This window comes from Halichoerus grypus, chromosome 9 (genome assembly GCF_964656455.1).
Source record: "Halichoerus grypus chromosome 9, mHalGry1.hap1.1, whole genome shotgun sequence".
In the NCBI taxonomy this organism is placed as follows: Eukaryota; Metazoa; Chordata; class Mammalia; order Carnivora; family Phocidae; genus Halichoerus; species Halichoerus grypus.
In genome coordinates, this window is record NC_135720.1 from 106472146 (window position 1) to 106486161 (window position 14016).

Here is a 14016-nt window from a genome sequence, read left to right on the forward strand (position 1 = left end):
CGCAGAGGAGGAGGAGGAGACAGCGCGAGGAGCGACTCCGGGCTCGGGTTTCCGCACCAATGCCGAGCAGCCCCGGGCGGCCCCCGGCGGCCGTCCCTCCTCCCCGGCACCACGTTCCACAGTCATGGCGCGCGAGGAGGGGCGAGCGCGCGCCGCCGCGGCACCCGCCCCCCCCCCCCCCCGCCTCGGCCCCGGCTCCTCTCCTAGGCAACCTCCCTCCCCGGCCTGCAGCGCCGCGGAGATGGAGACCCCTCCCCAGAGAGCTGCGTTTCCAGCGCCGTCTGCAGCACCCCCTCCCCGCCCCCATCGGGGAGGAGGGATGGAGCCGCGCGCTTCGCGAACCTCCAGCCCCTTCCCGGGAGCCCCAGCCCCTCTCCCAGCCCGGCCGAGCCTGGGTGCAGTGGGGGTAGGCACAGGCCGTCTCTCCGCACCCCACCGACACCCTGGCATCTTTGCAATCCCTTAAAAAAAAATCAATAACCCCCCCAAACCCCAGTAGTTAAATTGCAAAGCGCGTTACAACAACCGGGACGGCTACGCAGGAAGCAATCCTGCACTGGTCCGGGTCTAAGGCGGCAGCTTCCCGGCCACGCCGCCTTCTCCCCGGCCTCGATTTTCCGGTCACGCCGGAGAGTCCGCCACACCCCGGGGCTGACAGGTCCCGCGCGGAGCCGCAACTCGGTCCGCGTCCCCCGCCCCATCCTAGTCCAGAGTCTCGCCAGCCTACAAAAGGTGCAACTAACGCACATGCAGAGCACATAAATAAGGTCGGCAGCGCAGCGCCGGGGAGGTTGCGAACAATGCGCCAGGCTGCCCGCGCCCGCCCGAGCGCGGCGCCCGGGGGGACAGGGGGCGCGGGTGGGGGCCGCGGCGCTGGACACCTTACTTCCTGCTTCCCCGCCCGCCGCCAGACCCAGCTCAGCGGAGGGATATCTCTCCCCCCCTCTGTCCCTCTCTCCCTTCCCCCGCCCTCCCCCTTTTTGCTTCTGCTCCCACCCCCCCCAACCCCGCCTTTCTCCTTTTGCAAGAAAATAATTTGACAGTCGATTTGCTGACAGGGGAGGAATTTGCATCCTGGATTAAAAAAAAAAAAAAAGGCCGAGAGGAGCTTGGGAACGGTTGCTAGGGGTGGGTAATGGGTGAAAAAAGGGGGGCGCCGGGGAGCGGATAAGGAGGGTTAAGGGAGGGGGCGAGGGTGGGGAGCAATGCAAAAGGTAAGGCCAGGTTACCGCGGCTTGGCCCCGAGTGGGCTGCGGCCGGGGGAGGGGCGAGAGATACATATGTATTTCTGTCTCCCTAGCACACCCCCTTCCCTCTAAGCGATGGCTGAGAGGCGGTGCATGCAGATGGGGAGTAAGTTTCCTGAAGGGGAGGGTGGATGCACGCGCGCGGCCCCGCGCTGCAAATTTCCACCGGGGAGGGAGAGTGGCTGGATGCGGAGAGTTTGGAGTTGCTTGCCGCGGAGGGCAGGAAAGGGAGCAGGGCCGGGAAAGGGGGCTGGCGGGCGCTATATCTGGGAGTAAGTTTCCAGGATCAGGAGAGCCTGCACGCTTGCACGCTAGTAAGTTTCTGGTTGGGGAGGGCGCGTGGGGAGGAGGAGAGGGAGGGGTGCATGTATATAGAAGGGGGGAGGGGGGAGCAGATTTCCTGCGGGGAGGCTGAATGCATATGGAGAGTAGATTTCCTGAAGGGAGGGTGGAGGCGTAGACGGACCGAGTAAGTTTCTTGCTGGGGTGGTGGCGGAGGTGGTGGGTTGGTGCTTTGGAAACCCAGAGCTTCCTTCCCGGGGTGGGGGAGCATGCTGTTGGGGGTGGGGTGGGGGCGGCGCAGGGCCCTGTTCCCTGCTGGGGAAGGGGCTTGCATCTGGGAGTATGTTTCCTGGCGGAGCGATATTTGTTTACAGGCTGAGGGCAGTACTGTAAGTGAGTAGCGCTTCGAGAAGGCGGCTCTGACATAAATTAATATTGAAATTACTCCATCAGCTCTGCTCGCCCCCCATCTCACCCCCCAAGCGGAGTCTGGTCTTGTCGGATTGCCCATGCACTTGTTGCAGAAACAGCCAAGGTAGGCAAGAAGCTTATTAAGTTTCATTAAAAAAAAAAAAAAAAATTAGTTGGGGGATGCTCCGTGAGAAGACGGGGGAGGGGAAGGGAAAAGTCTCCCCCCACTTCTTTACTTTCAGTCTGTTAGCAGGGCCTTCTTTCTGCTTCCCCTCTTCCCTCGTCCCTCTGCGGGCTGTCCAGCATCCCAGCAAAGGGGGAGGGCTGAGGTGGGCGCTATAATTGGCAGACCCGGCTTAAAGGGTGGTGGTGGTGGGGCTTGCAATTGAAGGTTGTGATGTTATAAAGCCTTCATTCTTCCAGCCAAGAAACCGCAGGACCCTAGGGATGTGCCTTTGGGGATTTTTGACATGATGCATATATGTATGGATATGCGCCTGTAGGCTCTTTGGGGGCTGGGTACTCCCCCAAGTTACAGTGGCCACCCAGATAAGAGAAATGTGTAAGGGGGTAAGCCTGCCCCTTTCACTCCCTAACTTCAGTTTGGGAGACTGGGAAGTTACTGCTGGTGGGCTGAAGAAATAGATATTTAAGAATAACACAAAACCACCCATTCACTGGCGGAGGCCGAGAGCACCTGGCGGGCAGCCTCTGGCCAGCACTGGGTTGGAGCATGTGCGTCTGCCATCCTTAGGTTAAAGAAAATGACTGCTGGTTCCTCCGTGTGCCTTCGGTTGGTCTGTTAGAGCCAGCTTTGTGGAAACTCTTCCCCAGACGAGACACGGCTTTGGCAAGTGAAGTGTTGAAGCGGGTGGCTCAGAGCGTGGCCTGGGTTGTCTGGTGAAGTACGTGGACGTGATACTTGGGAATGATGAAGCCAGGGATGACTGAAGAGTTCTTTAAAAAATGCCTCTCGAAAGCCGGCTGGGTTCACTTTTTAGCAGGCCATGGAGGAGAGCTTTAAGAGAGTTTTAAGTTTTACCAGTTGGTACCAATCTTCTGCATCCTTTACCGTTTCAAGAAAGCAATCTGGTGATGGAAAATGTGGTTTTGATGCCCACTGTAAGAATAACAAGCAGGACTCCAAGCTTAACCAGTTAACCAGCAGTCTTTGCTTCTCCTGGCCTCTCTTTTCCTGGTCTTCAGCCTGCTGGTTTCTGCAGATGAGTTGTAGGTTTTGGCTCTCAGGTACCTTGATTATGCTGGGAGTTTTAACTTTGCCAGGATAATTTTAGCTCCAGGGACTCAAACCCAGACATGTTTGGTAGGGTCAGGTAGTAAACCCTATGTGTGTGGTTAACTAAAGTTGGTTAAGCTTTGTGCAGTTCTGTGGACGAACTCAATTCTAGCAGGGGAAAAAGTGGGTTTTAAAAAAAGCTCTCTCTATATGTTACTGATGGACAGTGCTTTTCTTCTTTCCTTCCTGTCATCAGATTTCCAGATTGAGAATTTGATTTTTGGCAGCTTGAGAGTTGAGTTCGTTGGGAATTAAATATTATTGCCACTTGTCAAATACTCCTAACTAGGTCTTAAACAAATTCACTGGTATTTTTCCCTGCTGAGAATCTTAGCCTGGGAGGGTAAACAAAATCTTTATGTGTGTTTATCCCGGGGTAGAAGAATTATTTACGTGCCTACCTTCGAAGCCAAGAGCAGTCATTCAGTTTTTTTTCTTATATTTATGAGATTTATTTTATTGTCTTGCTTTGGCCATTAATCAAGTCACGGTAGCTTTTTTTTTTTTTTTTTCCTTTTTGCTGAGAATGTTCTTGTGGTAATAAAGGTTTGAAGGCCCATGAATCATAATTCATTCTTTTTAAAATATTGTGGTGATTGTCAGGATTTGATTTATAGGAATGGATACCGGGAGTGACACACCTCTTGGGGCCCCGCCCTTTTAGGCATGTCCATTTTCGCCAAAGGATTGTTTAGAAGCCAGCTTGACATCTCAAAAAAAGAGCATTTCCCTTCTGCTTTATGGGCATTGAGAATATTAATTTTGCAGGTTCCATAGTGAACATGGGTCTTTTCACAGCTTGGTAAGTCGGCTTCCACATAGCAGGCATGTGTTAATATCACATAGCATTTATGTGAGCTTGCTGTGAAAACAGTTGTTCTATGAACTGTGTGAAAAGTATTCAGTTTTGTCTCCTTTAACTGGCTTGGGCCTGTGGTTTTTAGCGAAGTAGGAGCTTTCATAGTAAAAGAGCGGACTGCTGCTTATATAATAAAATGTGTGGTCACAAAAGCAAAGCATATTTGTAACATTCTTTTCCTCCTCCTTTGGTAGGTAGGTTGGTCATAATAATCAAAAGCATTGATTTTTTTTTTTGAAAGTTTAAGGGTTCTCCATCAAGTCGATTAATCAGAAAGTGTTAACTATTGTCTTGCATTGGGTAGTTGGCTCAGTTTACAGTATTTGTAAAGCGACAAAGAACTTTTAAGGTGATTTGATTGTCAAAGCAGGGAGTAAATGTCGCTGATGAGAAAAGTTGGGAGGGTACCAGTTTCTAGCCATTTCTGGGTTTTGGATTTTTTATCTTAAAAATGCATATTTGACCCATGAGTTTCTTCCATCTCTGAAATTCTGATTTGGGTCTTGTGGAGAGAGGTCTCAAGAGGTCTCGACAAGCTCTTCCTGGGCCAATGGCCAAATTGCTTCACGGACGAGGACGGGTTGATTAACTTCTGTTTTTGTCTTCTCATGGAGAGAGTGGATTTGTACCTTGGCATTCCAAAAAGGACTCTTGAATAGCCTGGTAATCTTGATGGTCAAATACAAGGAAATACTTAATGAAAGTCTGCCACTGTCTTGGAAAAAAAAAAGTGCATGGTTGTTTCCCAATTATATGTGCTAATAGAGCGTGGGGGCACATAATCCCAGGCACCCAAAATAATTTCAGTTAATCTTGGAAGTTTCCCCTCCAGCCAGCTGGCTTACCTGTTAATTATACTTGGTCAAGTCTAAGGTTAATTGAGCTGTTATTCCCAGGCTGCAGGAGGAGGTAGTCTTGGGGAGGAGGGGGACACCAGAAAGCCCAGTGTGGCTTTACCCACTTTCTGTGGAGAATTCACATACGGGTAATTGGGATTTGGTCATATGTTTGTGATAGAGTTCATAATAATCATGTTGTATTCCTGTCATTTCTGGGATATCCTTTCACCATGGGCATTTTTGGGGGGGAAAGCTCTTGATGTTTTTATTGACTTTGAACATTGACATGAAAAGTGAGGATCCAGACAAGTGGCTCAGACCCCAGGCAGTACGGATGGATGCTGGTTGTTTTGCTCTGAAAGCAGTTGAATTCAGCTCATTTTATTTATGACCTCATAAAACTGTGTGGGTTAGGGAGAAGGGAGGATTAGAATCAGCTGGGATCTTGTGGATTAATATTTCTGAATTTGCATGTTGGCAGGGAACCAAAGAAATAAAGGGGAAAGTAAAACATAGTTGATTTCTTTTGTGGGGAGAGGGAGACAGAAGTAGTTGGCGTCCAGTTAACTGGCATATGCTTGTCACCAAGGGTACTGTGGCATTTTAAGGAATAATACAGTCCTGGTAACGTAAGTTTGATCCCATGGCTTCTTAATAAATCTTTTCTTCTGGGTTAAAGAAAATGCACAACAAAAAGACCTTGTGATATTTTCGAAGAATTTTTAAGTACTCATGGTATCTGCTTATAAGGTCTTTTGGTTAATTTGGGTTTGCTGAGCAAGAGGATGGTTTTTGTGTTTTCCTCGTCGAAAGACGACAAGCTGGGGATCGGTGGGATATGCTGAGCTATTGGGCTGTTAGTGCAACAACACTAAACATTTTTGTTGTTGTTGTTAGAGAGGAAGGGGGAAGGAACCCGTGTGCCTAAATGGCAGTGATAACTCTGGGCTCCTAGAAGGTAACAATTATTTTCATGCCGTAATTGGATCTACTTTATTCCTTGGTTCAAGAGCTACTTTACTGAGCACCTACTATTCTAGGCACTGTCTTAAGGCTGGCATTATGATGATAATTAAAATAGACATATTTTACTCCCTCTCCCCTCCCCCACCCTAACCTCTAGCTTACCATCCAGAGGGGTGGCAGATGCGTACAGAAATATATATTGCAAAATGTGATAAATGCTTTGATGAAACCACAGGGAACAGTGACCTGGCCTTACGCAGCTAAAGTAGCCTAAGGAGGTGCTCTGAGGTTTGGCAGAGAGCACCAGGAAGAGGAGAGCCCGTGTGGAAGGACTTTGGCTTTGGGGGGATCTAAAGAGAGGCACAGGCTTGAGACAAGGGGGACGGAGAGAGGGCAGCATGAGGCGAAAGTGCAGGACTCCGGAGGCCTCTGAAAAGGTTGGGTTTCATTTGAAGTGCAGTGGGAAACCACTGAAAGTTTCCAGTGGGAAGTAACACCCCCAGCTCTTGGTAAAGGGGCTTGCAGTGGTGGAGAGGGGCAGGTGTGGAGTTGGAGAGCAGGCCAGGTGAGGAGGTGACGGGGAGTGGAGGGAGCAGGTGGGTGTGAGATGCACTTTGGAGGTAGAAGGGGCAGGGTTGCTGATGGGTTTGATGCTGGCTGGGGAGAAAGAGTCTAGGATAGCTCTGAGGGTTCTGGCTTGAGCAGTTGGGTACATGGGTGGTGCTGTTTGCCCAGATGGGGAAGATTGGGAGCGGGAGGGGAACGGAATCAAGCTATTTCCGTTTGGGCTCCGTAAGTTTGAAGTGCCTGTTAGACTCAAGGTGGAGATGTCAGGCAGGCAGTGTGAGAGTGGTGTCCAGCACCAGAGGAGTGGCCAGGCAGGAGATAAAAATGTGGGAGCCATCAGTGGTATTTAAATCCAGGAGACTGGATGAGATGCCCTAAGGAGCCTATAGAGAGAGAAGGAAAGGCTCTGTGTGTGTGTGTGTGTGTGTGTGTGTGTGTGTGTGTGTGTGTGTGTTGGTGTGTTGTTGGGGAGGGGTGGTGGTTAAATGTTTCATGAGGTTGATAAGGCCAGAAAAGTCACCACTGGATTATTTGGCAAAATGGAAGCCATTGAGGCCTTTGCAGAGAACAGCTTCAGTGGAGTGCAATGGATGGGGTGGGGGCAAGATTGGAGGGGTTGGCACGGGGAGTAGGAGGTGAGGAACTGGTCATCGCATGTGTGGACAACTTTTTGGCAAAGTTTGATTGCGCAAGAGGGGGACAGAGATACGGAGCGGGAGCTGGAAGGACATGTGCATGATGGGAAGGGATTTTTGGGTGCGGTGTTGCCTTTGTGTACTGATGGGGAAGACCCTGGAGAGGGAGGGATTGAGGAGAGCAGTGGGTGGGGTTGGGTCAGCTGACTAAAGCCCTTGAGAAGGTTTCAGGAAGATTTGGCCTTTTCCCCAGGGGGGAAGGCCTTCCATCCAGGCCTGAGGGAAAACCTGAGAAGACAGGTGCAGATGAGCAGAAGGTGAGGGAGCTGTGCTCCAGGCTGAGGCTGCAGCCTCCCGGGCAAGGGATTTGGGCTCGGGACTTGACGCCAGCCGGAGACTTTCAAGGGTTAAGACTGCATCAGAAAATTGTGCTGCATTTTTCCTCAACATTTGACTGCATTACTGAGCAGTACAGAGGCAAGAGCAGATTCTTTCACTTGAGGAAGAGTCTTCAGTTAAAGTATTTTGGGCCTCATGCTAGATTTATTTGAAAACTATCATTGGAAAAAAAGAAAATCTGTGATTTTTCAGCCCTGTTCAAAAGTTGGTGGGCACCTTGTCATAGGTTTTGAGCAAGAAGCTCCAAAAAAGAAAAAGAAAAAAAAAAAAGAGGCCTCTCCTTCGGGCAGCCTTTCATGAGAATATGCCACAGACTGCCGGCCTGGGTGGTCCCCATCCGTGGGGTCTGCATGGGAGTGGGCGGGTGAGGAGGGCACCTGAAGATCTGGGTTGGGGTCCAGCGCCCTTGTGGTCGCCTGGCTCTGGCCAAGGCGGCCTCCCAGCCTGGCTCCGCATCTGTAAAGAGCGGGTGATACCATCTGCCGTCTCTCCTCTTCACTTTTGAGGATGGCATCAGATAATGGACGGAAAGTGCTATGTAAACTGTAAGAGGCATCGCGCGAGGTGAATTGATCTTCAGCCAGATCTCCTTTTCAGATATAAAACCTGACAGCCACTGAAACGCTTCCCTTAATTTCCCAGAGCTTCTACCCAAACCTCCGTTCACCACGCCCTCTCTCACTCTTGTTCCCGCCTCGTGGGGGTTTCAAGTCCTCTGGGATCCTGGTAGCGAAAGTGCTCCTCCCGTCGGAAGGCTGGCATCCGAAGTGGCTGGCGGTGACATGCTAGGCGGTCTCGGTTCAGACTCTGATCCCGGATTTAAACTTGGAGACCTGCCCACCCAAGGCGACAGACGCACTTGGCTTGTGCCCTGGGTGCAGGGGAGTCTTGAACCTCCTCAGGAAGCCGGACTGTGGTCGGAGGGTCCTGGCAGGTCTTCATTTGCATTCAGCGTTTGTTTTGCAAATGAAGCCTGTTCTATAAAGCTGAGTCTACCTAAAAAACAGCCCTCAGCCCTTTCTCATACTGTTGTGCTGGAAAAGTCATTTCCAGTTTTAAGAAATACCTTGCGCTTTTCACTCATCAAACCTCTCACCTCTGAGCCGGAGGGTGAGGCTTTATTTATTTTTGAATTAATTTTTATTATGGGAAAACTTTTACATGCAACAAAAGCAGACAGGCTAGTGTAATGAGCTCCCTTGTACCTGTCACCTAGATGCAGCTGTTACTGAGATTTTGCTCACCTGTGGGTAATAGGACTTCTTGTGTTTGTATAATAAATACAAGATGTCAGTTTTGAGAGATCAGTGGAACTGATACCAATTTGGTTTCATAAAGGGGAAAATAATCAACGAAAAATCAGAGAGGGATGCCATCATTGAAATAACCAGTGTTCACCTAGCTTTTTATTGGTCCAGAGCCTCTTTGGCATGTCTTATTTTATCTGACAACAGAAGCAACAACCATGGGAGGTTGATATTCTCATTTGACAGCTGAAGAAAGTGAGGCTCAAGAAGTAGAATTGAAAAAAATATATAAATAAGTGATTAACCCAGAGTCACATGTCCAGCCAGCATCCTGGTTTAATGCCAGAATTTGAATGGTCTCCAAATGTTGTGCACCCTCGAATAGATAATGCTATGCAGTATTAAGTAAGAATATGGTACTGAATAGATGCAGAGATCATGGAAACCAAGACGATCATTTGGAAACTTTGGGCTTCTCCCAGTGACCTTAGTTGGAAAGACTCAGATGATTTAAGCATGTTTTTGGCATTACATTTTTTAAAAAACTTCCATCGTCTCGCTCGTTCTGGAGCACACAGCTTGAAGGCTGCCTCATAATTAAAGCCAAAACTTGACTTTAACAAATTGCATGGCTGTTCTCCATCAGTCTTCTACCCTTAGCCCTGTCCTTTTTGTGGGGCTCCTAAGTGGAGGAACCTGGACAAGCCATGGTTGTTTCTAGACAGCCTGGCCTTTAGTTTCCAGGCTCCAGCTTTGGCCACATTGGGCCCTGAGCAGTTTGCTAACCTCAGAAATCTTCCTGAGGGCCCCTTGGGGGGGGTCTTTGTCATAACAAGGACTGCTCTGAGGGCCTCTCCCCTCATCTTGGGAAACCACCTCCAACCTAACTTCTTTGAAAGATGTTTTAAAAAGGAAAAGAAAAAAAAGTTGGGAGTTGATGCCCAAGGCATTTGAATAGGGGGTGTCATTTGAGTTCCCTCTGATGTCATCACAATGGGAGATACCAAACTCCCTTAAAATTCAACTCAAGGATACCAGTAATGAGGCTGATTCTCAAGTCACTGGGACTCGTTCACTTTTCTTTCTTAATTGGGTGAACACATGCGAGCTGAGGGGGTGTTATGGGGAGCCACAGTAGGTAAGGACATTTAGAGGCCTCTCTTCTTTTGAAGAGTCTGAGCTTCTTTAGAAACCGTTATGGAATTCAAGCAATTTCAGTGTGCATATGCTCATTCCTTCATTCTCTCTTGAGGGCCCCGTGTACTCCGTGTGCCTGGTCGCGGGCCAGGGCTGGAGTGGGCCACGGGGGGACTCGCTCGGGCTCTTAGGATGCTGTTCTCATACTTACCCCCAGGTGTGTCTTTCACCACTTCTGCACTGCCCTGGGGAGGGCAGAACTGGGTCATCACTCACTGTTGTACCCCCAGCACCTGGCACTAGTTGGTGCATATAAATGCCTATATATTTAAGAATCAACTGGGTTTTTTGTTTGTTTGTTTGTTTCGCCTCTGGTTACCTTGCCCCCCCCCCGCCGTGCCCTCCCATTGGTTCTCATTGGAGGGAGAAATCCAGGCCGCTCTGCCACCAGGGTCAGCTTTGGAGCAGCCACTGAAGGAGACCAGGCTAGAGAATGTTTCCCCCCCCTTGCCTCTCGCGGCCTGGCAGCCTTTAGCTGGGGTGGTTTAACTGAGCTCTCAAATTCAAGTGCAGCCCCATCCCCCATCCCTTTTAATAAGTGACATTTTGTTAAATCAGTTATTCGAGGCCTTATCTATATTTCTGTCTGTGCTGGCTTAGTCAAAATAGGAAAGAGAGTGAATATTAGATTTCTTTCCCCGCCCCTCCCCCTCCCCGGAGCAACTCTACATAAGATTTCTGATGGGGCGGGGGTGATGTGTCCTTGAAGAAGTAAATGCTGCGTGCAGAAAAAATGTGGAGGGCTTTGACTTGTAGCGAATGCTGTTTTTCAGCAGCTGTGATTTTTCCATTTTTCTTTTTCTTTCTGTTTTGATTAGTGGAACTCATTGTGCTCCAGGGTTGGGATTGCGTTGGGGGAGGGCGCGGAGGGAACAACATTTACTGGGCGAGCTGGAGTTGGGGAGGAGGAAGGAGAGAGGGATTTATTGAAAATATATGTCTACTTCTGCTCTGATAAAGCGGCAGGCATGTAAAAATGCAACGGGGAAATCATTATTGTGGCAAAATGTAGGCAGGGCTCCGCTTTCTCATTAACAGAGCTTAGCTTGCGTGGAGGAGGGGGCGGCCGGCTGCTTTGAGAGTTGGGGTATTCAATAATAGCAGACACTCAGGGGATTGTCTCCATCCCCCCCTGCTCACCCCCTTCAGCTGCCTTCTCCTTTCTTTCTCCGATCAGTTTGTAACCTTTTTAAAGCTGCTTGTCAGATTTCATGGTCTCCATTGTCACCCCTGCCACCCCAAAATGCTGTAAGGACTGTTTAATTTTTAAAGTTGGAGGGAATTAAAATAAATTTTCTCTTGGGAACTCAAGGAGAATTTTGGCAACACATTGTGAGTCAGAGGTTGGATTATATCCCTTGAATCCCAGAGAGCACCAAGAAGAGCCTTATTTAGGGGCTCAGGAATTTGCATATGCTGTGGGGTACCCAAATGAGGGTTTCAGATCGCTTTAGGAGTAGTGGCTGCTGTTGACAGAGAGCTTACTGTGTGTCCCAGGCCTTGTGCAGATGTGTTAGTCACTTCTGCCTTCCAGCAGTTATAAGAGGCAGATGGGATGCCCACTTTACACTTGAGGAAACAGGCTCCGGGCAGTTCAGCACCTTGCTTAAGGACACGCAGGTGCTGAGTTGCCAAGCTGGTCTCCAGACCCAGGCCTAAGCCCCAAAGACTGTCAAGTCACCTTCCTTGTATGGAGGCCTAGATTCTAGGAACCTGGACAAGATAGAGCTACCACAATAGAGTCTGCCATTGACGGTGAAGGGTAGAGTACTCAGGATGTTCATGAGAACCTTTCCTGAGCCCCTGGACAGAGCTGTCTTTCTGAGGAAGATCAAGGTTAGTGGCTCACATCTTTGTTAGAAGTGAGCTTACCCATCGGGGGCGCCTGGGTGGCTCGGTTGAGCGTCTGACTCTTGATTTCAGCTCAGGTCGTGATCTCAGGGTCATGAGATTGAGCCCTTACCTGGCTCACTCCTACTTCCTCCAGAGGCCTTCCCTGTGCACCCCAGGCTGGGTCGCCATCCCACTGTCCATCTGGATTGCAGTGATCCCTTTCTGTGTCTGTCTGCCCACGAGGACTTTCAGCTTCTAAAGGGCGTGAGCTAGGTCTTATTCATTCTTGTGCCACATCTTGCTTATCATTGTGTCCCCAGCACCCAGCCAGGGCCCGGCACATACGAGGTTCCCAGTGATAGTTGCAGGTGACAAGGCTGAAGAAGTGAAAAAGGATTGGGCTGGGAGGACGAGATACCATGATAGGAAGCTTAGCCTTGACCCTGTAGGCAGTAGGGGAGTCATGGAAGGGTTTGGAGTGAGCAGAGGTGTGTGGGGAATGTGGACAAGTCAGATTTCTGTATTAGAAAGGTCATTCAGAGGTATGGAGGACAGGCTGGAGGGGCTGAGCCTGTAGGCCGAGAGATCAGTTAGGAAAGTATTCAGAGGACAGGAGCAGGAAGGGAAGGGTCTACACTCTTAAGCTGTGCCATTGGGTTTAGAAGAGTAGCATCATCATCTTGCCAAGTTAGGATTTCCTACCATTTCTGTCTCCATTTTGGTTTGGTTTGGTTGTCTCGTTGGTTTCTAGGGAAACTACAGAAAGCATTCCCTTTCACTTCTCCTGGGTACCCTCAGCCTCTTTCGTCTTGGGGGCCCCCAGCCTTGTTCTCTGCTTTTGTAGATGGGCTTCCCTCCCCCACCACCCTCCACCCTGCCGGGTGCTCACCTGTTCGTTTCTCTTCAGGGTTTCTTCTGGGGTTTCAGCCTTCTGTCTTCTTCAGCCCATGACGGATTCTTCTCTGAGCACACTTCTGGGGCCCTAAATTTAAGAAGCTTGTAGAGAGTTTTGCAAAGGAGTCTGGGAAGTAACTGAGATCAATCTAGGCTCTTTGAGGTAGTGGAAAGGAACCAGGATGGGAGAATTAGAGAAGCATAGAGGATCATTTTCTTTAGGAAGGGGAGGTCAGGTGCTCTGGCCATGGTGACCTCACGCTGTGCATGTTTGGGGATAGGATGCGTTGCAGAATGCGACAGCTCCCTCCTAAGTGCGGACGCATGCCATCGTTTTATATATGTGACCTCATTTAAGCCTCACAGCAACTCGACGGGGAAGGCATCATTATCCTCATTATACAGGGGAGGCAGGGGGGCACAAAGGGATGAACAGGCTTGCTCAAGGTCTCGTGGTTAGGGAATGGCAGAGCAAGGATTCAAACCCGGGAACCCAGACCTGGCTGACTATAAAAGCAGGTGCTCTTCCCCCTTCCTCATCCTGCCTCCCACTCTGCCTTACCAGTCAGCGTGGCCTGAGCTCAGTTCAGAATGTGGCTGGGATAATACGGAGGAAGGGGCACCACGCTGACCCTCGAGGGGTACTCCTGGATAGCAGTGTAACTCTCAGAGCCTCGTTTCCCTTATTCTCAGTACCTTTGCTTTCCTGGTTGAAAAGGTTTATTTTAAGAATCAGAGGAGAGAAAGGATGCACAAGTGCTTTGACAAATACAAAGCCACATACTTTACTCTTCTGCGTAATTGCTTTCTGAAGGAGCGAAACGCTGTGATGGTCGGGTCCCAGTGCTGTATCTGGGTTTTGGGCACGATGTGTGTGTGTGTGTCTCCCACAAATCTCCCTTGTTAACTTCCAGGCGTGCTTGGGCCTGGACATGCTCTCAGGTCTGCCCCGATTGCTCGACATGATTTGGGGGAATGGTTGGCGGCTGGGCCTTTGACCAGAGCTGGAGTGCTCTGCATGACCTTGGGAAAGTCACTTCACCTTCCTAAACCTCCCTTTCCTGAGATGGTCAGATCTACTTGGAGGGGTCATTGGGAAGACTAATGGCAGAATATGTGTATAAATCAGCACCTTGTCAGCCAGAGAGTGACATGTATTTGTGTAGTGGAGGTCATGGGCTCCATGGTCTGTTGAGTGGACTCTCAGCCCATCCTCTTTCCTGGTCAGAATGTATGGCTCAGATTTATATGATGTTCTCCTGCTTTTAAGACCTGGAGAAGACATGATTCAAAACTCCTTTGGAGCTAAGACTTTTTCACTGAAATTGTGTAAATGATAAGTG

General features: G+C 49.7%; 1 protein-coding gene across 13 annotated transcripts in view; it reads left to right on the forward strand.

The window, feature by feature from the left end:
- Positions 1 to 1038: 1038 nt before the first annotated feature.
- TRERF1 (transcriptional regulating factor 1) overlaps positions 1039 to 14016 on the forward strand; it is a 194614-nt gene continuing 181636 nt past the window's right edge. For 4 of the 13 annotated variants that reach the window (XM_078055329.1, XM_036101773.2, XM_078055331.1 and 1 more), the window contains exons 1-2: positions 1389 to 1561; positions 1983 to 2064. The gene's annotated coding sequence lies outside the window, so the exon portion shown is untranslated. Of the gene's footprint in view, positions 1129 to 1213; positions 1354 to 1387; positions 1562 to 1655; positions 1717 to 1982; positions 2065 to 14016 lie in introns of those variants that run through there. The other 9 variants (XM_078055320.1, XM_078055330.1, XM_078055325.1 and 6 more) reach the window with 5 other exon arrangements.